At 38.2% G+C, this 24,645-nt stretch overlaps 1 protein-coding gene across 4 annotated transcripts in view; it reads left to right on the top strand.

Moving 5' to 3' along the window:
• The window catches only part of PRLR (prolactin receptor), a 60,764-nt gene that overhangs the window by 3,849 nt on the left and 32,270 nt on the right, over positions 1-24,645 (top strand). Inside the window, exon 1 of one of the 4 annotated variants that reach the window (XM_085527885.1) lies at positions 13,309-13,330. The exons of the other annotated variants lie outside the window; for them this stretch is intronic. The gene's annotated coding sequence lies outside the window, so the exon portion shown is untranslated. Of the gene's footprint in view, positions 1-13,308; positions 13,331-24,645 lie in introns of those variants that run through there. 4 annotated transcript variants of the gene reach the window in all.

Genomic DNA, 24,645 nt, shown 5'->3' on the forward strand with positions numbered 1-24,645 from the left:
GAAGGGCTTACATACCTTTCCCTTAAAATCACAGTTTTATGTTTGAAAGTCCACACCACTTTTTTCTTTTTTTTTTTTTTTTTTTTTTTTTTTTTTTTTTCCCTTAACCTACAAAACCTAATCATCTGCTATGTACTAGATTTGGTGTATATTCTTTATTGTGATACCCAGGGCAAAGGAGCTGCAGGGAGGCCTCATGGAGGCTGCATGGGGATACACCATGGCTCCCCACAGGGTGCGTAGGACAGTGCCGAGCTCTGCTGTGTGAGACAGCAACAGGGCCTGAGGGAACGGCATGGAGCTGTGCCAAGGAAGGGCAGGGGGTTCAGGAAAGGTTCTGCACCTGAGGGCAGTGGGCATGGAACGGGCTGCCTGGGACAGCAGGCATGGCCCTGAACTGCTGGAGCTCACAGAACATTTGGACAACACTCTCAGACATGGGGTTTGGATTTTGGATGGACCTGCATGGACCCAGGAGCTGGACTTGATGATCCTGGACAGACTGGAGAATTGGGTGGAGATGAGATATAACAAGAGCAAGCGTAGAGTCCTGCACCTAGGGAGGAATATGCACCTAGGGAGGAATATAGGTTAGGTGTTGACCTGCTGTAAAGGAGGTCAGTTGGATGAGGCCAGTCTCTTTTCAGTTGGGTGTTGTGATAGGACCAATTGCAATGGACAAAAACAGGAACATAGGAAGTTCCACACAAATATGCAAAAGAACTTCTTTACAATGAAGGTGACAGCACTGGAACAAGCTGCCCAGAGAGGCTGTGAAATCTCCTCCTTTGGGGATTGTCAAGACCTGTCTAGGTGCCTAACTGTGCAAGCTACTATAGGGAACCTGCTTTAGCAGGGGATTTGATCTCAGTAATCCCTAGAGCTCCTTTCCAACCTCTACCATTCTGATTCAGTGATTCTTGCAGGTCCCTTCCAACTCAGGAATCTGTGGTTCTGATTGTATTTGTTACTTGCTGTCCTCATATTTTAGGAATTAAACTTTGTTGATTAAATTCATGTCTTTCAAAATCTCTTTGGTAATCAATGCCACACTTCTAGAAAAAATACTGTGCCTAGGTTGTGTACTTTAGAAAGAACATCAGGCACAAATTTCCCTAATAAGATCATAAGGCCACACACTCTAATACTTGCTTCTTTCCAGTACTTGAAAACAGGTAGGTTGGTTGTAAATTTATCATGCCCAGCAGCTTCTCTCTGTTGACTGATGTCCCTGCAGTCATGCTAGAAGTCACTGTTTTATGAAACAGCTGTTTCATCATTCAGAATCTAAGACGTACAGAGTTACTTAGACAATTCAGAATTCTCTAGCTCCATCCAAATTGGATAGAAAATGTCTGAGCATTTCTGAGCCATCCCAGAAATTCTGCATTACTGCTAATAATCACAGGGTACTGGCCTCATTTGTACTAGATTACTTCTTAACTTAAACATGTAAGCCTGTATAGGTTGCCCTAATTAGTTAGATGTCAACATTTGATTTTGTTGGGTCACTTTGCTGTCAATAAACTGGTAGACATCAAACTGGAAAGGGAAAAGAAGCTGTCAGGCTGACTGAAAAGACAGCAAGTTTACTTATTTTTTTGTCCGTGAGACAGTATCACTCAGCAATGCAAAACTGCTTGCTGACCATTTCACTAAGAAAACAACTGAACTGTATAGTGATGGCAACAGTGGGATCACACTAGAATCTGCAGATAGATCGCATCATTCTTTCAGACACTGAACAGTTTAGTATGATCATTCCTCCATTAAAGACATGTAGATTTTGGAAAGGGTCCAGAGGAGGGCCACGAAGATGATCAGGGGGCTGGAGCACCTCCCCTGTGAGGACAGGCTGAGGGAGTTGGGCCTGTTCAGCCTAGAGAAGAGAAGGTTGCGAGGTGACCTCATTGCAGCCTTTCAATACCTGAAGGGAACTTACTCCCAGGAGGGGAGGAAACTCTTCAAAAGGACTGACAATAGCAGGACATGGGGAAATGGTTTTAAGTTAAAAGAGGAAAGATTTAGGTTGGATGTTAGGGGGAAGTTCTTCACTAGGAGAGTGGTTAGGCCCTGGAACAGGCTGCCCAGGGAGGTTGTGGATGCCCCGTCCTTGGAGGTGTTCAAGACCAGGTTGGACAGGGCCCTGGGCAACCTGATCTAGTAAAGGTGTATGTTTGGTGGCCCTGCCAGGCAGGGGGGTTGGAACTACATGATCCTTGAGGTCCCTTCCAACCCGGGTCATTCTGTGATTCTGTGATTCTGTGATTCCAGGATGTGAAGACTGTTCTGGGCCTTATTTCACAAATTCCAAATCAGGTATTCTGCCTTTTCAGAGCTGTTTCTGGACTGAACAGCTCCTGGGCTCAACACTGATAAAGAAGTGGGTAGACAACACTCCTTGGAATTTTATGACAACATAATGTTTAATGATTTGGGGCTGTTTTACTGTTTGTAAGCTCTGTTAGCCTAACCATTGCTATAGTGAACCTCATGAGGTTTCTATAAGGCCAAGCGCAAGGTCCTGTGCCTTGATCAGGGCAATCTTCGATATCAGTGTAGACTGCAGGATGAATTTGGTGATGTAGCTGTAGCTGTTCTCTGGGGAAGCTATGGTTCTGCTGGCATCATTGTGTCATACTCTGGTATACTACAAGCATTTATAAGCAATTCATGCTCAGCTTTATAATGTAGTTTGAGAAACATTGTGATTAGGATATTTCCTTAGAGGCTGTGTTGTTAACTTTCCCACACAGAGATTTACAGTCTAGACATGAACGTTATCTTAGATTTTTACTACTTATGCATACATCTGCTGTCATATGGGATGTTCTATTCTGATAACAACTTCTTATAACGTATCTACTGAGTGCACTATCAGATGGTTTAAGGCCTATTAGTATTGTTGATAAAACCTAATACAAAGTTTCTATTAATACTAACTAATATTAATGCAAACAATACGAAGTCTGATAAATCTATCAGAAAGCAGCTAGACCCTGCAGTCCATAAAAGGACAAGTAATAACCCTTCCTTCTTTTGCCTTCAAGGACTTCTTCTAAGCTGCTGTCAAGCCTGAAACTGACTTTGGTTACAAAGCCAGCATTCTCTTATGATTTTCCTTAGGACTTTCAGCACTGTGATTGTTCTTGCATTTTGTTTCTATTTCTTCTCAGCACAGGAACATTTTTCATCTTATCTTCTCCTTTCCTGTTGGGAGTGCTGAAAGTTGCTGGGTGGGCATTTGGCAGCTGACTCACAGACAGCTCACCACATTTAAAAAAAAAAAAAAAGAAAAGGCTTTCTCTAGGGTTTTGTTTCAACATTTTATTTTTTTCCCAGCAAGTACAAGGACTTGCTTAAATTCTTAGCACATTTACAGTCATTCTCAGTGTCTTAATTTCAGATGGAGTAGAGTTAATTTTCTTCCTAATTGGTGATATGGCACTGTGGTTTGGATTTAAGACAAGATTAACGTTGATCACACACCGATGCTTCAGTTGCTGCTGAGCAGTGCTTTCACCGACTAAACGACTTCCACTTCTCACTCTGCCCTGACAGCAGGGAGGCTGGGGGTGCACAAGGATGTGGAAAGTAACAAAAGCGGGGCAGCTGACCTCAGCTGGCCAAAGGGATGGCTGATACCACATGGTATCATGCTGAACCATTAAAAACTCATAAAGTTGGCTTAGGGGTGGCTACTTCTGAGGGTATTGCTGGGCATTGTTTAGGACCGGTGATAAGCAATAGCATTGTGCATAACAAGAGTTTCCTTCCTCTTTCGTTTGTTTCTGTTCCTTCTTTGATTCTTTTCTTTCTTTTTTCTTAATTTCTGCTCTTTCTTCCTTTCTATCTTTCTTCCCTTCTCTCACTTGTTCATTTGTTCTTAGTAAACTGTCTTTATCTCTGACCACAAGTTCTCACACTTTCACTCTTTTCCAGTTCTTTCCTCCATCCTGCTGTGCAGAGAGGTGAACACTCTTTTGGTGCTTAGCTGTCTGCCAGACGGAACTACAATACTTAGGTAGCATTAATCTGTGTCTAGGTTCTGGATGTGCTTTGTCCAAGGAACAGTGTGATGGGAGAATGCAAAACACTTAGCCATATATGAATGATTTATTTGGTTTTTTTTCTTCCAATTATTTATTTCATCAGAGATTTTTTTTTCTTTCTTTTTTTTTTGGTAAGTCTTTTTCATTGCTACACAGACTGTGATTGCTTCTCTGTAAATTAGCAGGTTCCATGAAAGGTAACACTCAGTAAAGACTGAGGAATTATATGCATATTTACCCCTTTCCAGTATGTAGTTACCCTATACCGACTTCCTCTGATGTTTGTAGAGCACAGAATTGAAGCTACCCTGTCTTCTATGGGACACTACAGACCTGCCTTTAATTTAGGTCATGATGCACTCAGACAAAGCCAGGACTCCCTTTGCTGGGCAATATAATATTATTGTTTGAGTGAAGAGATTACATGTACAGCTTGGAATGCCTTACAAGAAGAGATGGCATGATATGGCAGGGTCCCTGGCCTCCATCTGGAAGGATTATTTGGAAAAAAAATGATTGGGCAAGGCTGCCAGTCCTTGTTCTAATAAACCACCTCCATTTGGCCAGAGTACCTCCTGACAGCTTTGCATGTGTATACTTGTTAACACACGTGGTTTTCTTTACTGGCAGAAAGCACGTTCAGCAAGTGTTGCAGTGAAGATTTCACTGCAAGAGCATGACTAGGCATGACATTGAGCTTGTGTCCTATTCAGAGCTCTGCACCATCCTTTGTGAAGTTCTTTGGGACTCCTTCTCATGATCTCATGATCCATTATCTACTGCACTGTCTTGGGATCTTCGTCACTTGTATTAGGTGATACTAGAGCATTACAATAGACTGGAGATCTGTTTCCTTTCTTGGTTGGCTCAGTCTTTTTCAGATGGATTCTTCCACAGAGAAAGGGATCTCTTTAAATGTGAGCCAACATACAGCCTGGGCAGAGGCCAGTAAGCTCAGTAGCATAGATATTCTTGCCAGAATGAAAAAGGGATGTCCAAGCTGAGTGAATTTAGCATTTAGTTGTGTCACATTTCTGAGATGTAAAACTAGATGGATTCATGTTGAGATTTGTATTTATTTATTTATTTATCTATTGGAATGGTGATGTACCACAGTAAAAGAATACCAACAGTTATGTGAATAAAATTTTTGCCATTGACTTCCAAGGAAGTCATTGTCACATTAATTAGGGCACAGTTACGGGTTTTGTAGTTCTCTCCAGGGTGAAGGCTTCTAACAAGACCTCTTCCTTGCAACTCTTCTTCCCAGTCCTCAGACTCAGTTTTTAACTTTTATCTTACACTGCTGTCCCAGTCCATTTGTAGCAGATGGCCATGTAACAGCATTTTCAAAAATATGATCCCATTCAAACTTCTTAAATAAAATAAGGAAGGTACTTTACTCCATTTGGACTAGTTCCCTTTACCTCCAACCCTGAAATGATATATTGTACCATGTTGTTCATGGTGAAAAAGGATGCTACAGAAAGTATAGTAAGCATTGGGCACCAAAGACATTTCACTGTTTTAGTGCTGTCAGGGAGTGTCTCAAATGTGCAGAAACTTGTCTCTCTTCTGAATACAACTGCCAGAATCCCTCTGGTACTTCAGATGTAGAAAAAGACTGGGCATCATACATTGCTTACAGAATTTCTTCTGCTGGCAGCACAAAATGTTCCCTTTTTACATAATTATGAAACTCTCTTGTGTTTGTACATAAGCAAAGAATTATATCCATTTCTGACAATGAGCAGCAGGCCTATCCACTCTATAGATTGTTTTACTGCTCTTCCTTTTCTTTCTTTTTTTTTTCTTTCCTTTTTTTCTTAAATCAAAACCTTCTCCAGTCTCTCTGTAAGCTTCCATTTTAGCTTGACAGACTGGGTCATTAATCTTTCTGCTGTGGTCTGGAAAACATCTCCAGACTCCTTTCCAGATGTTTTGTTCACTGCCTTATCCAAAATGTGCACTTTGTTGGTGAATCTAAAATTTTAACCCTATCTTGGATACTGTTTCTCATAATAACATTATAAACTGCGTGATTTCCAGATTACTTGCAAACAATGCATAAATAGATTCCTTCATGAAATCTGCCAGTATGTATTTCCCAACATGTCTGTTATGCTTATTTTCCCTCACCACCACCAACACACTGGTTTTGTTTTCATATCAGTTTCTGTGTGCAACTGCAGGGAGTAGGAGAGGCAATTATCTGTAGTAGAGGAGTGGTACAGGTATGTGCTGATGAGATCTGTTTGAAGCAAAGTCGTAGCCTCCATTTTGAGAACTCCTCAAGCCTTCATTCAGACAGGAGCAGTTCCTTTGTGTGTATCATGAGGTGTACAAGATTTCTGCATGCCTTGCTGTGAAACACAAATGTGCACTTCTGAAGTAAGAAGTCTGTGTTATTTGTCAGTGACGTATGCTCACAAATCTTCTGGTAACCATAAAATCAGAAATACTGATATCATGCGCTCAGAAAGGAAGGCTCCTTTATTTTTCAGTACTTCGCTCTGATTTATTTACGTTCCTGAACCTCCAGAACAGTGGAAACTATTTTAGAATGCTTTAAGACATCCTTGTCTCCTCCATAACAGCACCCTCTGCTTGGCTAATGGATTTTAGAAAGCTGTATGTTCCAAGCAATGTGTAAATAATATATGACATACTATTTCATCTTTTTGGTTGCTGTAGCAACATCACACTAAACTACGCATTAGTCAGTTGTCCAGTCCAGCAACTGTCTTGTTTCTAAAGCATGGTTTACGCATTATGAACACTATTAGAAACAAATGCTAAAACGGATAATTGACTACATAAGCAGTTCCAGCCGAAGAATGTACATGAGAACGCACTACATCAACTGGTTGTAAAATTCAGCCTGTAAATTAAGCTTCACAGATAAAACTTTCAAATTTCCCTCTTTTCCTGTTTCTCCCAGCAACTACACGTATCATTTTGTTTCTATTAGGAAAAAAACATACGTCAAGAGTCTCTAAAAGCAAAGGAGTAGGAGCTGTTATGACTTATGTATCTCTGTTCTGTATCAGAAATACAATCACATGATGTTATTGTATTTGTTATGGTCATTTTGTTTCTACATGTAATATGACACAGAGTTTAGGGAAATCAAGGAGATTACACATGAAAAACAGCTATCGAACATCTCTCCTGTCAGAAATAACATGAGGTATTAAGGAGAATTAGTCAGAAAACTACAAAAAAAAAAATAAAATGGAGTGCTTAAATAAGCTCAAGGTAAAAGGAGTAATGCTGTGTTCTGAATTTTGTAATAGGCAAAGTAGAAACTCTGCTTACATGTAAAGCTGTGGGTTTATTTTACTATAATAGGAATCTTAGTAGTCGAATTAAGTAATTCTTACAGAAAAACAGAAGGAATATAAATGATACAATTTAAGAAAAACTCTCAGTAATATTAATGCAGTTAAATATTTTTATGCATACATTTCCTAGTGTGTACTTCTGTTTATAGCCCCTGAGATCTCAAGTGACATCTTGCACCCCCAATGCCTGTACTCCACTGCACTCTGTCATTTAAATTATTATTAAGTATTTCATCATCAATAATTAGTTGCTACTAATAATAATAAAAAAAAAAAAAATAAAAGAAAAAACAACTCTCTACAGCTAAACAAGACCAAAAAAAAAGTAAAAAAAGTTAGACAAGCCAACACAAGCCCAAAATAAGCCTAGCAGGCATCTGTCTTGAGACCTTACAAAGCCCCTTCATGGCATGTTTACAGAGCAGCAGGGCTCCAGTAAGGAAAAACAACTCTGAGAGAAAAATGAAAATGAATTTGAGATTGAATCCGATCCTTGCTACTGTATGACAAGTGTTCAGGGTGCAGTGATTTAAAATATTGTGAATTGTGGAGGGGAAAAATGAAATGGGAATTTTCGCATTAAATCAATATCAAGAATAACAAATATTCTTACAGACATGGATTTATCATTTTGCTTGTAAGTAAATGCAAGGCAACTAATGCAAATACTCAGTGTTGCCATTCTTGAAGGAAAATATTTGAATTTCTTGTTCACTTGGTAGGTTTTTACTTAATTAATCCCTCCATAGTGAACTTTTCTGAACTATGGTTCATCTGAATGAGAAATACATTTGTGATTTAACTATAAAAAGAAAAATAAATTGGCTAGCCTAAAAAGTTGCTTGAATTGCACTCTAATTAGCAACCACTTCAAGACTGACTTTCAAGGATGACAGTGAATATGGAGATATGGGTGAAAACTTCAGACAGCTTGATCATTAATTTCTGATTAATTGTTCTCTTCTGCTGCATCACAGTTTTCCTCTTGTTTGAGAACATGTCCTTACTATGTGAGAATTATTCCAATTAAAGTTGGCACAAGTGGCAGTGAGATCAAGGAGACACTTCTGGTCTTCAGTCATATAATTTCTTTGTTATGCAAGTTTTCGACAAATTCTGTTCCATGGAGAACCTGTTAATTACAGTTTTGTGGGCTTTTGATATTCTACCCAACAGAGCAGAAATGCGCTAACTCCAATTTAGAATACTGTGTTCATTTCCAGCTGTCTCAAAATTCAGTGAAACTCTTCCGTATGGTCAACATGGAGCAAAAGAAAAAGAGATGGAAGTGTACAAGGGATTGGTGTAGCAGGTTCAATAGCTTAGTATATTATCTTAGAGAACTATTTTCCATATTTTTATTACCGATCATTATAGATAAGATAATGACCTAGGTGAAATTCTTTCTGACTCATTAGAGAAAATCCATTCATTTAGATAGGAAAAAAGTGAGTATCTTACTTTATTATTTTTCCTTGTGGTATTTTTAAGTGGTAGATTAAAACTAGAATAACTCCCCTATTGCAGATATACTTTCTTTTCAATTTAATTGCAAGGTTTAGTTGACTTATTTGCCTGTGGTTACCAAATGCTGTTAGCAGTTCTGTATCCAACTTCTATCAGTGGAAAAATAATGAGTTAGTTTTAAAAGACACCAAGAATAATGATCTAAAAATTAGAAATAATTCAAATGAATGGTTTGTACTCAAAAGGGAAAAGTGAAGACACTGAAATCTTTTGCTTTGGGACACAGTAAGGCTGATTTTGGTAGCGGTAGTTAGTCCAGACAGTTTTGCAAGATTTTAAATAGTCTTACAGGAGTCTTAGACTTGTTGCAGTCTTGCTGGTGCAGTATGAGCTCCACTTTGAGCAGTCACTGTTATGTTGAAAGAACACTTCAAAGCCAACTCTTTGTTTCTTAGAAGTAGATGTAATAGTTAGCTTAATTAGAAAGAGAGTAGGCAAGAAGGAAAATCTGTATTTGTAATACAGAATGAGGAAATAAGTATTATTCACAGTATCAATATACTATTAATAACAGTTGTTTTCCTGGACAAAATGATGTTGGATAAACTTTTAAGACATTTTAAAGATATGCACATCTCAGCCAGGCAATTTCATGATTAATCTCTTCCTCCTTCAGATTTTAAGATTAGCTTATCCTGTTCTTATATCACACCAACCTTAATGATCAGTATTTTAGTCAGGATGCATGTTTACCCAGATGATTATTAGGTTTTGGAACAATTAAGCAGAATAGAACACAGTACCTTTATAATTTTAAATTTGGACCAATTAATTGGCTTTTGGCAAGATAATAAACACTTTCCACTGATTGTATAACTAATATGATACTGAATTTGAAAATAACATCCAGCAAGTAGGGAATTATTGCAAACTTATGGAAGCTACCAGGAAAAAGCAGGCATAAGTTAAGCTGGAGAGCACTGTGTCTGTTAGGGTATGTTACATCTAGATAAAAACAATCTTCTGAACTATCCCCTGTAGTTTGCAAGTGCTGAGCATTGCACTTAGACAAAATCAAAGCATATAAATCCAGCATTTGCAAAATCTGTCAGGTGCTTTTATTTTGATTTTGAAAGTTCCCAAGGTGTCCAAGCTTAGGCTTCTGCATATGTGCCAATGGTGTAGCTATTTCTAGCTAGTATCCAGCATCCTGAAAACATGCCTAATTCTCGCCAGCAGTATGATCTCTCATTTCCCAGCTATAAAATGCATTCTTTGTTCAAGAGCACTCCTGAACAACTTGTCCTTTCCCTGAAGTTTGAGTGTTATATCTTGAGTCTTATATGTAGAACTATAGGAAGACTTCAATCACTAGAGCACAAATCTTCTATCTCGTGTACCAGACTCCTTGGGCTGTTGCTTTGCAACCCCAGTTGCCTTTCTAGTTCCTTGCTGAAGATCTCCTCTTTCTGGACTGCAATAAGATCAAGAGCTGCAACAGGAGCTTGATCTGTATCAGTATTACCCACCTACTGCCTCTCTTGCTCTGCTATTGCATACAGTAGGAAAAAATAAAAGCTCAGGAACTCATTTCAAAAAATAAATAAATAAATAAATTTTAAAAAAAATTGGAGAAAATTTTTAATTAATATCTCTAAACTAAATTAATGTATCTCTTTTAAGAGTGTGAGAGATCTGCTTTGACAGCCCACAAAAGCTCTTTGTCTCATTGCTATGAAATAAGAAGTTGTTATTTTAATTGAGTCTCAGTTACATATTTTGTATCAGTTTGTCCCAGTTCATCTCATATTTATAATCTTGTTCAAATAAAACCAAGGTTAAAAGAATACCGATAGACATTTTTCCAAGGTTTTAAAGAAGATAAGGCATTCAGTGACTTGATTACTCTGTCTCCAATAGTACTTTCTTTAAAGTAACTCTTTTTGTCTTGGCAGCTTGCCTGTATTGTCTATTTTTTTTTTCTTTGCTGTCTTCCATATAGAAAACAAGATGGTTAAAAATTGGTATTTCTCAATAAGACAACTCTAATATGTTATGGTGAACTGGTTCATTTGTAAGTATGTGTGTCCTGCTTTATTCAGCCTTATAGCAAATATCTACATTCAGCTGAAAGAGTTGCTGCATTGAAAAGGTGCTCCTCTGAAGTAAGATAGTAGTAATTAGGGGATTTAGCAGGAAGGGTCAGTGCCTTTGTGACTGAAACACAGACTGTAGCAAAACAAACAAACAAACAAAAAAGCATAATGGATATATATATATATATATATATATATATATATATATATATATATATATATATATATTCCACTTTTTTTATATGAAGTTTTCCAGCCCTCTGTGTTAGTACCAGTGCTGTTTTCCATTCTGGGAGAGGCTGAGGGCTTGTCCTTACAGCACTGAGCTCCTTGATGTTTGAGTTCACTTTTTCATGAATTTTGTGTTACATTCAGTCCCAAATATGTCTTTATGTGCATCTACTTCTAGAAACCCTTCCTAACTTAGTTTTTTTCCAGTCTTCCTCATAGCTTCTGTAATCTGATCGGCTGTTCTTCTTTCAACTTCATATTTGTCTACGTGGTGTTTCTTTGCCAATGAGGTTTTAGAATAACAAAGACAACAAGGTAGTTTCTTCTCATTCTGACCCTGTTTTTCTTTTGCATGATCCTGTTACAGGGCAGACTGGCTGGCTTGTAGCTGGCAAGAGGGTTGCAATGCTTTTGTAGAAACAGAGCAGTAAAAGAAAATACTTTCTTTGTTACCTCATGGCTGCAGAATGTCTTGTAAATGTGCTTTACAGTGGCGGTGTACTAAACCTGAGGACATTTTTCCTGGACATGTAAATCATTAACCGAACAATATTTGTGGTCAGTAGTCAGTTTACATTGCAAGTGATTCTTGCTTTTATCTATGTGGATATAGAAAAGCATGAAACTGGTAGACGTTCAAAATCAGCAGTACCTCTTCCTTAGAAGCAAAAATTAAATCTGGAAATTTCTATCTTTTATGTACAATGTTCAATATATATATATATATATCCTTTTAGATAAGTCCAGCAGCTAAAAAGCAGCTTGTGCAGAGAATCTGCTTAAAATAATCTTCTTTTCCTACTTTACCCTTCCCTCTTGGAGTCAGTCCACCCAGTCCCTGTATTTTCTTAGGGAAAATTTAAGCTGCTTTGTCCTCACCCTTGAGGGCTGTACAGTCGCACTCTGTTACTCATACAACCCCTCCCTTACCCGTGGCTCCATTCTATACCTTTTTGTGAAGGTTATTGTTCTGCACCTATTTCTATCCAATGTGTTAAGGTCAATGTAAACATTTATATTTTCTCTTCCCCTCCTTAGTATAAAAGACATTTAAGGGACAAGTAAGTGCTTGATCTGGCTAGGACATGCAGGGAAGACTTCAACACATACAGTTAGTATTGTGATATTCAGAATTATTTTTTCACAGAGATTTTTTTATACCAGTCTCTTAATTCAACATTTCCAAGGGTAGTTCTATGTACAGTGATTTCTTCTGGAATTTCTTACAAACTCCATTCTAATTGTGCTTCCTAGCTTGATTCTTATTAACTTTTAAGGCATGATCCACAGGAATGTGTCTTAACCTGAAATGTGAAAAATAGCTTATAAAATTGCAATGTTATACAAGTTATTTTTATCTGCAGCTTGTTTAAGAACATCATGCAGTGTAAAAATAGTTCGAGTTAACTTCATTTTAATCCTTAAAATTATTAAACTGTATATCTGCTTAAAAAGAGAATGGAAGAAAAGGAGTAAAGCAAATGTCTTTCAAAATAAAGGTTAATATTTCACTTAACTTTTTTTTATATTACAGGAAGCAGTATAGTATTTGCCATACAAATTTTGATGGCAAAAGGTCCTCCTTTCGTCCTTTGTTTACTTGCTAGACCTTCCTAGTAAATGGAAATAATAATGGTAATTTGATAACATGTGAGAAAAATTCTCAAGTTATTACGATATTTGTGGTGGGGAATGATCAGGTCTTACTGGTTGTTTTTGGTTGTGTTTTTTTTGTTTGTTTGTTTGTTTGCTTGTTTCTGTGTTGGTTTGTTTGTTTGTTTGTTTTGTGTTGCAATTACTTCAGCGAAGTCGAAATTGCCTTCTTACTCTAACAGCTATATAATATTGCTGCTAGTAGAGAAATAGTTGTGTATTTACCTTAATGAGGGGAAGCGTCTGAAAAATACTAGGTATTACGTTTTCTTCTAGAGTCCTTGAAGAAAATGGAGAAAAATCCAGCCAGCAGAGCAAAGACCAGATATGTAGATTCAAAAACGCAGAATGTAGATAGAGGAATCATAAGGATGAGCAGGAAGTAAAAGGAATGTATTTACTGTTTGGACATGTTAAACTGTGGCACAAATCTCCATAGCTAAGATGAAACAGTCCTGGGACAGGAAGTTGTGAATTATATTAAAAGGTATGATATATATATATATATATTTAATTCTGTTCTGTTTGTGCCATCTGAGTGCAGCAGATGTGTTCAGACTCCCCACATGAAGCTGAAATGGTTCTTCATGTTATGTCCAAAAAGATTTTTTATGCAATCTGTAGGGGTGCCTTGAACATGGGAGCGTTGCCAGGAACACAAAGCTAGAGGCTGCATTTGTCAGCAGTCACCAGCAGCCCATAAGCAGTCACTGTGTTACAGGGCAAGCAAAGCTGTGTTAATTCAGGCTAGACAGATACGAAGAACACAAATATCCTCTATGCCTGACAAGATCATGGTGCAGATCCTCCTGAAGGCCCTACTAATGGACATAGAAAATAAAGATGAGGTGATTGGTGGTAACCAACATGGCTTCACCAAGGGCAAGTCATGCCTGACAAACTTGGTAGCATTTGATGGTGGAGTTACAGCATCAGTGGATAAAGAAAGAGAAACTGACATGATCTGCCTGGACTTGTGCAAAGTGTTTGTCATTGTCTGGTCACCAAATTGGAGAAAAATGGATTTGATGGATAGATGGATCAAGCATTGAATGAGGAGTTGGCTGGATTGGTGCACTCATAGGGTTGCAGTCAACAGCTCACTGTCCAAGTGAAGACTGGTGGTGAGTGTCATTCCTCAGAAACTGGTGTCTGGACCACTGCTACTTAACATCCTTGTAGGCAACGTGGACAGTGGGATCTAGTGTCAGAGTGCAACTTTTTTGTCCTCTCAGAGATTCACAGGCTACTTATATTCTGCAGGCATGTGGCATGCAAAATGGCACTGCACTTGTTTTACAGGTGGAAAATCCATCAACATCAGTGAAAATTACAGAGTGTACACCAAATAAGCACATGCTACAACTAAAAGAAAAGTGAGAAAACTGTATGAGGATCTCAAACACTTTCTGTTGCTGAGTGAAGGCAGGGTGCTACCTTTTCTCTACATATAAAAATCCCTCCTTGAGGAAGTATGTAGGTCTAAAAGTGATGCCCCCTATTCATTCCCATAGAAACTACATTAGATACAAAGAGCACACTAACGCTGTTTCATATGGCAAATTCTCAGCTACAAAACCTGTTTTTCAACATAGTCACCACCATTAGCTGTGCATTTTCACCAGCAATGAGCAAGAGCCCATTTACCATGCTTGCAAAAATGTACACCAGCAGATGTGGTCCACTATTGCACAGCTGCTGCGATGATGTATCTGCTGGAAAAATGTTGACCATGCCATTTGTTAGATATTGGCCTGAACAGGTGAAAGTCAGAAGGCACCAAATTAAGACTATACAGTGCCTGTCATAGGTTAGTCCAGCCAAGATTGGCAATGTATTCCATGGTCTTCAAACTGATTTGGGGCCTGGCATTATCTTGCCGCAAGAGAAGGGTTATTTTTCAGGACTCTGGAAGTCTGGTCCTTCAGCTTAGTCAGCATCTCAATGTAGTGGTCAGAGTTGATGGTTTGCCTGTGTTCCAGCAAATCCAGAAGGATCACTCCTTTCCTAGTGCATATGACTTTACACACTGAGTGCTGTTTCATGAACTTATACATCAACATAGAATTAACATCACCACCCCATGGACTGCAGTTTTGACTCCAGCCTGTAGTGATGACACCATATCTTGTCACCAGTAATGATGCATTCCTGAAAGCTGTCACCTTCAGTGTTGTATTGGCTCAGTAGGTCCAGATGAACTTCCACAGCATTCTTTCTGTTCCTATGTGAGCTTTCTTGACTGGCACAAACTTTACAATATTCTAACATTGCCATCCTTGTTTCCAATGCGTCAAAGCTGTTATTCAGCTCCCATATGCATTTTCCTGGTCTTAATCTGCCAGTTCATATAGATGAACTGATCACAATGCTCTTCATTTTGTGGTTTGACAGCTGTGCACAGCTGTCCAGATCATGGTTTGCTGCCATTACTAAAACACATCACCCACCACCTCATTGTGCTCGCATCCACAGTTTAGTTTATCTAAGCATTCAGCAAGCATCAGAGTGGGTCAGTGGGTGCCATTTTTTCTGTGTGGAGGAATTCAATAACTCACCTTTGCTTCACGTGTACTTCTATGTCAGACGCCTTTCTGTCAGACTGCCCTTTGCTGCCATCTGTCCCAAGGCAACAACATGGAACAGTAACAGAAGGAAAAATCAACCTCTACTGCCATCCCATCAACATCTACCTCTGATGTGGGCCAACAGTATTAAATAGGAGGTCTTACTTTTGAAGCAGCTCTGCTGACTTCTGCCTATCACCGCACAAAAAAGAACAGTGTATGTAATCCCAGGGCCATGATGTCTTGTGTTTCTTGATTTTAGTGAACAGTGGTTTACTAGTTACTTGTATAATTCCATTCACTTCAGCAGTTTCAAACCTAAATACGTTTTGTCTGCTAACTATTTGACAGGCAAATAATCATGATGTAATGGGCTTTATTCTTTCAAAGCTGTTCAGTTTAGTGAGATGTTAATGCAGTAAATTGTCTTTTATTCTGAAGCTGTAGGGATAAATGGACACATGCAGAATAACTGTATCTCTGTGGGAAAATGCAGTGATGTTAAAAGGAATGGACTAGACCTGGAAACATGCAGCTCTTATAAAAATGAATTAAAAGTGAACAACCACCTATAGCAATCTCTTTCACCTGAAACAAAAAGTAGCTGTCTCAAACTAAAGCTCTTTTTACATAAATTTGAAATATTCTTGAATGATTTCTCTCACAGGCAAAATTTAAGTAGGTTTTGTTTAGCCACAATGATCATCTTATGTCCATTTGTTCTCATATTATTTTTGGAGCATTCATCCCAATCATACTGGAGAAGACTGATAATACAGTTTCAATCAAGAAATGAAGTCCTTTTCTGAGCCTGTAGTGAAATCGCTAATTTCAAGACTGGTTCATTGTCAGCCATATCTCTTGAGATCATGAGAACCATCAAGGTGGTTTCCATTCTTTTCTGAGCTCCTGATAATGTTTACTCAGCCCTCTACTGAGGCCACCATTATATTTGCAGCAAAACAGGTTTCTAATTGCATCCATAGAATGTATGTAGAGATTGTTGGTCACATGCTCATTGTAACAAGGCCTTGCAGAGAGATATAACTGGAGCTTTAGATAGTAAGCAATGGCATGAAGTTCAGCATGGGAAAATGCCTGGTTCTGCACCTGGGACGGAGGTTTGCTGGACTCAGGCACATCTGGGAGATGAGTGGCTGGATAGCAGCTTAGCAGGAAGGGACCTACAGTTGCTGGGACAGCAGCTCAGCATCAGCCAGCAGTGTGCCGAGGAAGCCAAGAGGGCAAACTGCCTTGTTGGGGGCACTGAACACAGCACAGCTAGTGGTCAGAAGAGGTGATTTTTCACTATAAACAGTGTTGGTGTGGGCTCACCTTGAATGCTGTGTGCAGTTCCCTGCTTCAAAAAGGATGTTAATTCCTTGAAGGAGGTCCAGGAGGGCAGCAAAGCCGTAAATGAGCTGGAAGAAGTGTCATGTGAGGACACTTGGACTGGCCAGTATGGAGGAAGCTGAGAGAAGACCTCACTCTCTGCAGCTCTCTTAGAAGAGGAAGCAGAGAGATGTGCTGGGCTTTGCTCCTAGGAACTGATGGCAGAATGGGAATGGCACAGAATTGTTCAGACACGACAGTGAGAAAAATGTTTTTATTATGAGGGATCCCAAACCCTGAAACAGTCTTCATAGAGGGGTGGTTGGTGACGCATGGCTGTCAGCGTTCAAGAGGCATTTGGTAATACCCTCAGTAACATGTTTTAACTTCTGTTTACCCTGAAGCACTCAGGCAGTTGGACTTGGTAATCTGTGAAGGTCCCTTCCAGCTAACAAGTTTGTGTCAAAATATGACCTGCCAATTATTTCATACGTGTCTATTTTGGTAATTTTTTAGATCTCCTCAGTGTTGCAGTTGACAGTTCTCTGGGAGTTAATGAAAGCTGATCTTGCTTATATAACTCATTTCAGAAAAAAATAATCAACATTTTTGTTTCATGCTGAGAGGGCTATGAAGAAATAGCAGTAGCTGTCTTGAGTTCTCTTACATGATCTACAAGTATCTTGTTTCCTTTTTAGAAATGTGCATGTTCTTATTAAGTTGCTGCTGACTGACTGTTTTTTATGTAGATTAAGTGCCTTTTTCCTTTTTCCTCAATTGATGGTACTTAGCCAACTTGAGTGAAGAAGCAAGTTTTTAGCTTTAGCAATTTTCACATGCTTCTGAGAGTGAGAAAGGGTCAGAGGCATCATTGCAGCCTAAATGAATGTGTAATTACTGTGCTAGGAGCTCAGTCTAAAATTCAGATATGCACTTAGAGAGGAAAATTTCTGTAGTAAAACTGGAGAGTAACAACAAGACGATGGAGGAATAAACAGAAGTATGGGTCTGCGTCTTCTTGATGACGGCCTTCTAGTTGCTTTAAGGAGCTTAAGAAGATGAACCCATAGTCTTGCTGCAGTGCACAGTAAGGGGACTAATATGACAAGCATGTATTGCAGTAAGAGAGGTTTCAACTGAATATAAAGAGGAATTTGTTCGCTATGAGGTCATTCAAGCACTGAAATGTTGCCCCGAAAAAGTGGTATGGTATTTGCTCTACACAACCTCATCTGATCTCTTAGGTGACTCTGGTTTGAGCAGGGCTTGGATTAAAGATCTCTCAAGTTCTTTTCCAAAACAGTAATTTCCAAATTATTCTTTGTTCTTTGCTGCTCTACTCAACTGTTGTAGGGCTCATGAAATTTAGGTGTCCCTGTTTGGTCTTTCTACTTCTTCTCTGTTTTTAAGGGGGTTGGGTTTCTTTGTTTTCTTGGGGGGTTTTTGTGTGTGTTTTTGTTGTTGTTTTTGGTTGGGGGTGTAGGAGGGGAAGGGTTCCTTCTGCTTCTATGCAGACACATTTTTTTCTGTGTGCATAATTTCCTGAATTTAACTATTTCTATGTGTGAGACACAGTTACCTCCTCTTTTGGAACTCTTCACTTGCAGCGCCCTGAATAAAAGTAGAACTTATTGTATCCATCTGATCGTGTCTTGCAATAAGGTCTAACTGCCACAGTCATCTCACTTTGTGTAATCAAAGCACAGGAGAGAATAGGTGCTTTGTAAACAAACATTTCATAAACATAAACCTTGCAGATGTGTTTACTGCATAGTACATAGCTCCAAATGTTCACATAACTACATGAAATTGTAAATAAACAAGCTGTATTTGGTTTTCCACTTTCCTAACTTAAACAGCTGTTGTGTGTCTAGAGTTAAGGTCAACTAACTTGGCTTTCCAACTTGTGTTCAGGCAAACACCACTATTTGTTCTTCCAGACTCATTTTTGAACATTTCTTTTGAATGGAAAGTTAAACAAAGATATGCTTCTGCTTGTCTAATTTGAGAAACATGGATAGCTGGCTAATTTCATTCTCTAAGGATGATGACTCCGCAAGCTCTCCTGTGCAAGCTTTTACAATTTAATTCAGAGCTTGTGAAATATCAATTAAATTGCCAAGTAACTAATTTCTCTATAAAAATAATTGCAAAACACATGTAGCTTTCATTCTTTTCTTCCTTCTTCTTTCTTCTTCCCCTCTTCCTCAGCCTCCCCTGCCTTCCATGTGCACACACACATGCATGTGATGAGGATGAAAGATTTTTCTTTTATCTCTATCAGACTTGCTCTGACTATATCAGCGACTTCTTTCTTCTTATTCTATTCCACGTCTCATTCTGCATCTGAAAAGACAACTCCATCTGTCTTCTTTGCCATAATTACCTATGAATCTAAATCTCCAAACTTTTCCATTTGACTTTTGTACAAACAAGGATATTGGCCTATCTTTCTATACATTTATTTGTGAATTTATCACTAATAATAACAAGCTAGACTTGGCTCAAGAGTGGTTCTTGATCACTCAGACAAAGCCTTTGCTTCTCATTATTTTTCTTAACTGCTATGGAAGGTGGAAACACACTGTTCTGCTGTTATAAAATGCTGTCTTTTATTCTGATTATATCTCTTCATTTATTTTACATCAAGTAGCCACTGAATGGTAAACAGTCAATTTGGGCAAGAGGGAAGCAAACCTCATTATTTCCTAACCAAGTATTCTGAACTCTACACTGTAGTCATAGTCTCTTCTGCTTCTGTTTTTTTAGAACCACAGAATTCTTAAGTTAGAATGGATCTTTAAAGGTCATCTGATCCAAATTCCCTGCAATGACCAGGGACATCTGCATCTAGCTCGGGTTTCTCAGAGCCTTGTCCATCCTGGCCTTGAAAGTCTCCAGGGACAAAGCATTCACCACATCTCTGGTCAGCCTGTTTCAAAGTCTCACTACCCTTAGTGTATAAGACTTCTTCCTTGAATTCAATCTAAATCTCTCCTCTTTTAGTTAGAAACCATTTCCCCTTATACAGTCACAACAGTCTGCTGAAGAGTCTGTCACCTTCTTTCTTGTAGCTCCCCTTTCGATCCTGAAAGAACCTTATAGTTCATGCCAGAATCGAAATGAAAAATAAAAAAATAAAAAAAATAGGTTGGGATTGACTTTCAGCAAGACAAGATGATGATAGTTCAGTCTATGCCTCCTGGGTTATATATGAATGGCCAGGTATATTTTTATTCAAGGGAGGAAGTCCCCATGTTTCTTAAAGCCTACACCCTGTTGCTCTGGTGGTTACCTATAAAATAGAACTTTATGCTCAGAGTGAACAGGAACTTGGATCATGCCAGATACAGACATCCCAGAAAATTAAAATCAAAATCACTCTAAAATTACAAAATAATCATTGGCAATTCTGCTTTCAATTTGCTTTACAAAGGAAGTGATGCTATCTGATCTCACAGTCTATAGACCCTATTCCCTCCAATATTGCATTGTCCTGTTGCTCAGGTTAAATCACATTTAAGTAGGATAGAATTCTCAGAGATAATGGAAATGTACAATTTTTCTGAACATTGTCAAGTGGAAGGGAGATATTCCAATTACACTGGAGCATGGTTGTGCAGAATTTCAACAAGACTACATTCCATTAGACAAAACTAGCTGTACAGTCTGCATGTACATGCAGGCCCACCAAACCAACTCACTTTGAGTCTGCTCCACGAGGGTGAGTTTAGCTCCAGCCTTTCCATCTGCTGGCCACTGGAGTATCATGGAGGATGTCAGGAAGGAGGAGGCTGGTATTACAGTGGCAAGGTGAACCAAATTCTTAGAAAATTATTAATTTTGCTGCTCATGGAAGAACATGGGTTTTTTTCTCTGCTTTAATCATAAGTTATTGCCACATTTTATGACTTAACTCCTGTTGAGTCAGTATTGCAAAACCTTTTCTGAAAAAGCTTTTCTTCTCTTAGAATTGCAGACTTATTTTATTCATGGGTGCAGAGTGTCAGCAGTGGGCAAGAAACTTTTGGTACTTGTGTGGGAATAAAGGAGAAGTCTGTAGGCCACTCATCACACCTTGACACTATTCAGCAAAGATGCAAAACAAAACTTGAAAATAACTTTGTTTCATACCAACTGCCTATGAGTCAAACCTCATCTCTTGGCTTGAGAAGAAGGATGGAACAAAAATCATTACAAAATCCAGGATAATTATTCTCTTATTCTGTTCTGCCATCATCATAGCTGGCACAGAGCCCATCTCACTAATTCACACTGTCCTTAGTCAGGTACTCCACCCAGACTTCATAAGCTAATACTACTTTCATCATGTAAGTTGGAGGGTTTACTGGATTTTAATGTCAAATGCTGTCATAAAATTAAAGCTGCAGGAAAAATACAGATCTTCACATTTCGTAGATGCTAAAAAGGATGAGGATTTATGTTTCTCAGTAATGTGAAGTGTGCTCTCATTTTGAGCTTTTTGTAAAGTGACAGACATAAAAGTGTTCTGAGATGCAATTTCAGTGCAATTATTCAAAAAGAAAAACCAGACATATAATTCTTGCTAGGGGTTACCAACCTGCATGATAATGTAGAGATAGAAAAAAAGTATCAAGAACTGATAGAGCCTTTATTTTCCATGCAGTTAGCCAAACACAAACAAATGAACTTTCTAAAGAATGACAGTTTGTTCCCAGGTTGAGAATTTATATGGCTTATTTAATGGTTTGGCTGTAAAGTCAAAAATAAAGTGGTTTGTAAAGGAATTCAGTCATTGGCTGCTGCTCTTGTTATGAACATAGCTCCACTAAAAAAAGGAATCAGAATTCAACTAATGGAAAAAATATCATATAAAAGAAAGTAAAAAGAGATTCAGAATTAGAACCAGAATTTCCTGATCCTCAGTGCCAGTTCTTGTACATATTCACCAGTGGAAAATGAGCAGAGTGGAGCTCCAGCACAAGATTTTTTCAGAACTGGTCTCATAATCTCTCTCAATAGATGGAATTAGTAGTATATTATAGTTTTGTTTTTGGAGTGTTCTTCTGAAGGGTCTTACGGAAAAAGTGTCAGGTGCACTCCATCCACTGAACTAAGCATGGTGCTGGGCAACCTGCTCTAGTTGATCTTGCTTTGAGCAGTGGTGTTGGACTAGACAGTCTCCAATGGTCCCACCCAGCCTCATCCATTCTATGATTATTTTGGTTTTTTTTTTTCTTTTTTTTTTTTCTTTTTCTTTTTTTTTTTTCTTTTTTTTTTTTTTTTCTTTTTTAATTACAACTATATTTCCATTAGCAGTATTTTTGCTTACAAACACCAGTCTTAAAACCTCAACATTTCTTGGAAACCTGAACATGGAAATTACAACTCTGATTAAAAATAAGATACACATCTCAATAAGATCTAGTGTATACCTATTATGCAGGTGGTGAAGCCCAAAAGCAGAGACTGAGCTGTTGCTGGGAACAAGCACTCTGGAGCCAACCTCTAGTCCTCTCTTTCACCAGCAGAACATACGTTTGCTTTCCCATACTTCTGTCTTCTCCACCTCTTGGACACTATAAGGAAGGCTGGGTGTCCTCCATTATTTTTCATCCATAAAATTTATTTTCTTTTCCAGTTCATGGATTTCTACACCTGGATCAGTGTTTTCCCTATGGGAAATAAATATAGTTTGATCTCTTAAGCACCAGCAGCAAGCTCCCACCTCAAAGTTTAATTTTAGGGCCTTTGAGGCATTGAGATTCTTACCAATTTCACTTGTAAATAGCTTGTAGAAATGAATTCGACTGTAGCAGCTCCCACCTGTATTACTGAGTAATTTTTAAGATAATGGTATTAGCAGTGCTAGCACTGCTTCTTTCTGGTTGTTTATGTATATAGTCAGTGCATTCAGTCTGTAATCTAGAGTATTTCTCCTGTCACAATACCAAAAGCACAATACCTTTCCTACTACATTTAGCTTCTGGTAATGGATGGTTTATGCATAATTACTAAATTCACTGTGTGGCAAAAATGAATACACTAAGTGAAATAAAATTGATTTTGTATCAGAGTGAATTAAATTCCATTAGAAAACTGAGAAGCTGTTACTATGTATTCTTATTCCTGGAGGGTAATGCTTGCTTCCTGAAGAATTTGAAAAAAGATTGTGTCAAAGAAGGAGTTAATTTGTAAAATCTTGCAATAATTCATGTCCATGTTCTTGCTGTTCTTTTAGGGCTCGTGTAATATTGTATATTTTACTTGTAGCAGTGAATATTTTGTAGGTACTATGTGAAAAAATCTTCAGGTGCTATGATACTTAGGATTACAAAACAGTCTAAACAAAGCAGCATGTATTTCCCAATACACTTTTCCCAGATAAGGCTGATAGATCTAGGTGAGTAAGTTCAGATCAGTATCAGCAGGGCTCTATAAGAGTAAAGATGTTCGTGCAGACAGGACTAAGGCTGTGTATTTGGTTGCTGAGCTGTGTATTATGGTTCCTAGAATGTTTGGTAATAACACCAAAATACAAATCTGGTTGGACTGTGAAATCCTCATTAGTATAAGTTACTCTTAACAAGTGAAAGTGCTACATATAGAGCATGGAAGGAAAGTTTAGTATCACATGTAAAAATCCATTGCATGGACAAACAGAATCAAGAGTGATTTATGAAAAATAGCTGGCCTTAATATTGCTTTCCTTAATAGGAGAGTCATGTCTTTGGCACATAAAAGATGTTAAGATTGCTTTACCTTGCACCTGACTATTTTCAGTTGTTCATGAATAAATAATTGATATATAATACACTTTTAATACTATGCTCAAAGAAAATGTACATGTGCATTAGGTCTCACAAACAATCTGCTCAGATTTTGATTCTGTAAAATGAATCACAGTTTTTGTTTATGCTTTTGAATGTTGTAAGTTATTTGAAGCTAAGAAAGTGATTTGAGATTGAGTACTAAAATGAAAAGGAGTAAGCTTAGGTTAATAAACATTCGTCTAAGAATAAGTAAGTGCTCATACTTTGCATAGCAGTGTGCATTGTTACTGTCTGCACGTTTATCTGGAGGTTGTCTATTTGAGTCTCCAACTGCTTACACGTATTTGTGAAACTACTCCAGGCATACTCAGGGATAAAGTGAGCAGTTCTGCTTAAATCAGAGGTTTTGAAAACTGAAAAAGAGATGGTAGACCTTTCTGTTTAGATGTTTCTGTGCATAAAGAAGTATTTTCAATACAAAGTCCACCTTTCAAAGATTGAATTTTGTTTGTGCATTTAAAGAATTGGACAATTAAAATAGGGTTGGGAACTGAAATAGTGGAGTAGTTTTTGAAACGCAGTGCCCATCAGCAACTTACAGATCCAGAGTGCTTATGCTTCACTAAAGGAGATCTGTACTCTGTTTAAAAAAAAACCTGCCCTGTTGGTTTGGTTTTCATGTCAAAGACAAAACACAGACTTTTGAAAGTGAGCAATTACTACTGTGCTTACTTAACCTTCCAGTACCGGGATGTTGTTTATCTCTTGATGATGCAATATTCGGACTGTACTTATGCTTTCTTTAGAGCAGTAATGTACCCAGAGAAAGGGTTAAAGGATGTGTGTTCAGATCTGTATGCCAGTGACTCTCAGTCTTGTGATTCTTAATGCCTGTCTTAAGTAGCTTACAATATAGAAAAGACAAGTCAGACTTGCATCTGCATGCTGTTTCATTGGCAGTAGATGTCTGAAACAGTTTGGGAACAGAGCAGAGGTGCTTTTTGAACCAAATATGTCCTTAGTGTATTTCATTGCACATCATTTAACAATGAAGAACATATCTGTGTTACTGGTAGTTTTGTGTACCTCTCAACATGCTTCAGAAAAGACAGCCATGTAAATAAGAAGTAGGATAGTAAATGTTCACA

Source organism: Coturnix japonica, chromosome Z, assembly GCF_054131305.1.
Source record: "Coturnix japonica strain WE chromosome Z, WE-NBRP24, whole genome shotgun sequence".
NCBI classification, from domain to species: Eukaryota; Metazoa; Chordata; class Aves; order Galliformes; family Phasianidae; genus Coturnix; species Coturnix japonica.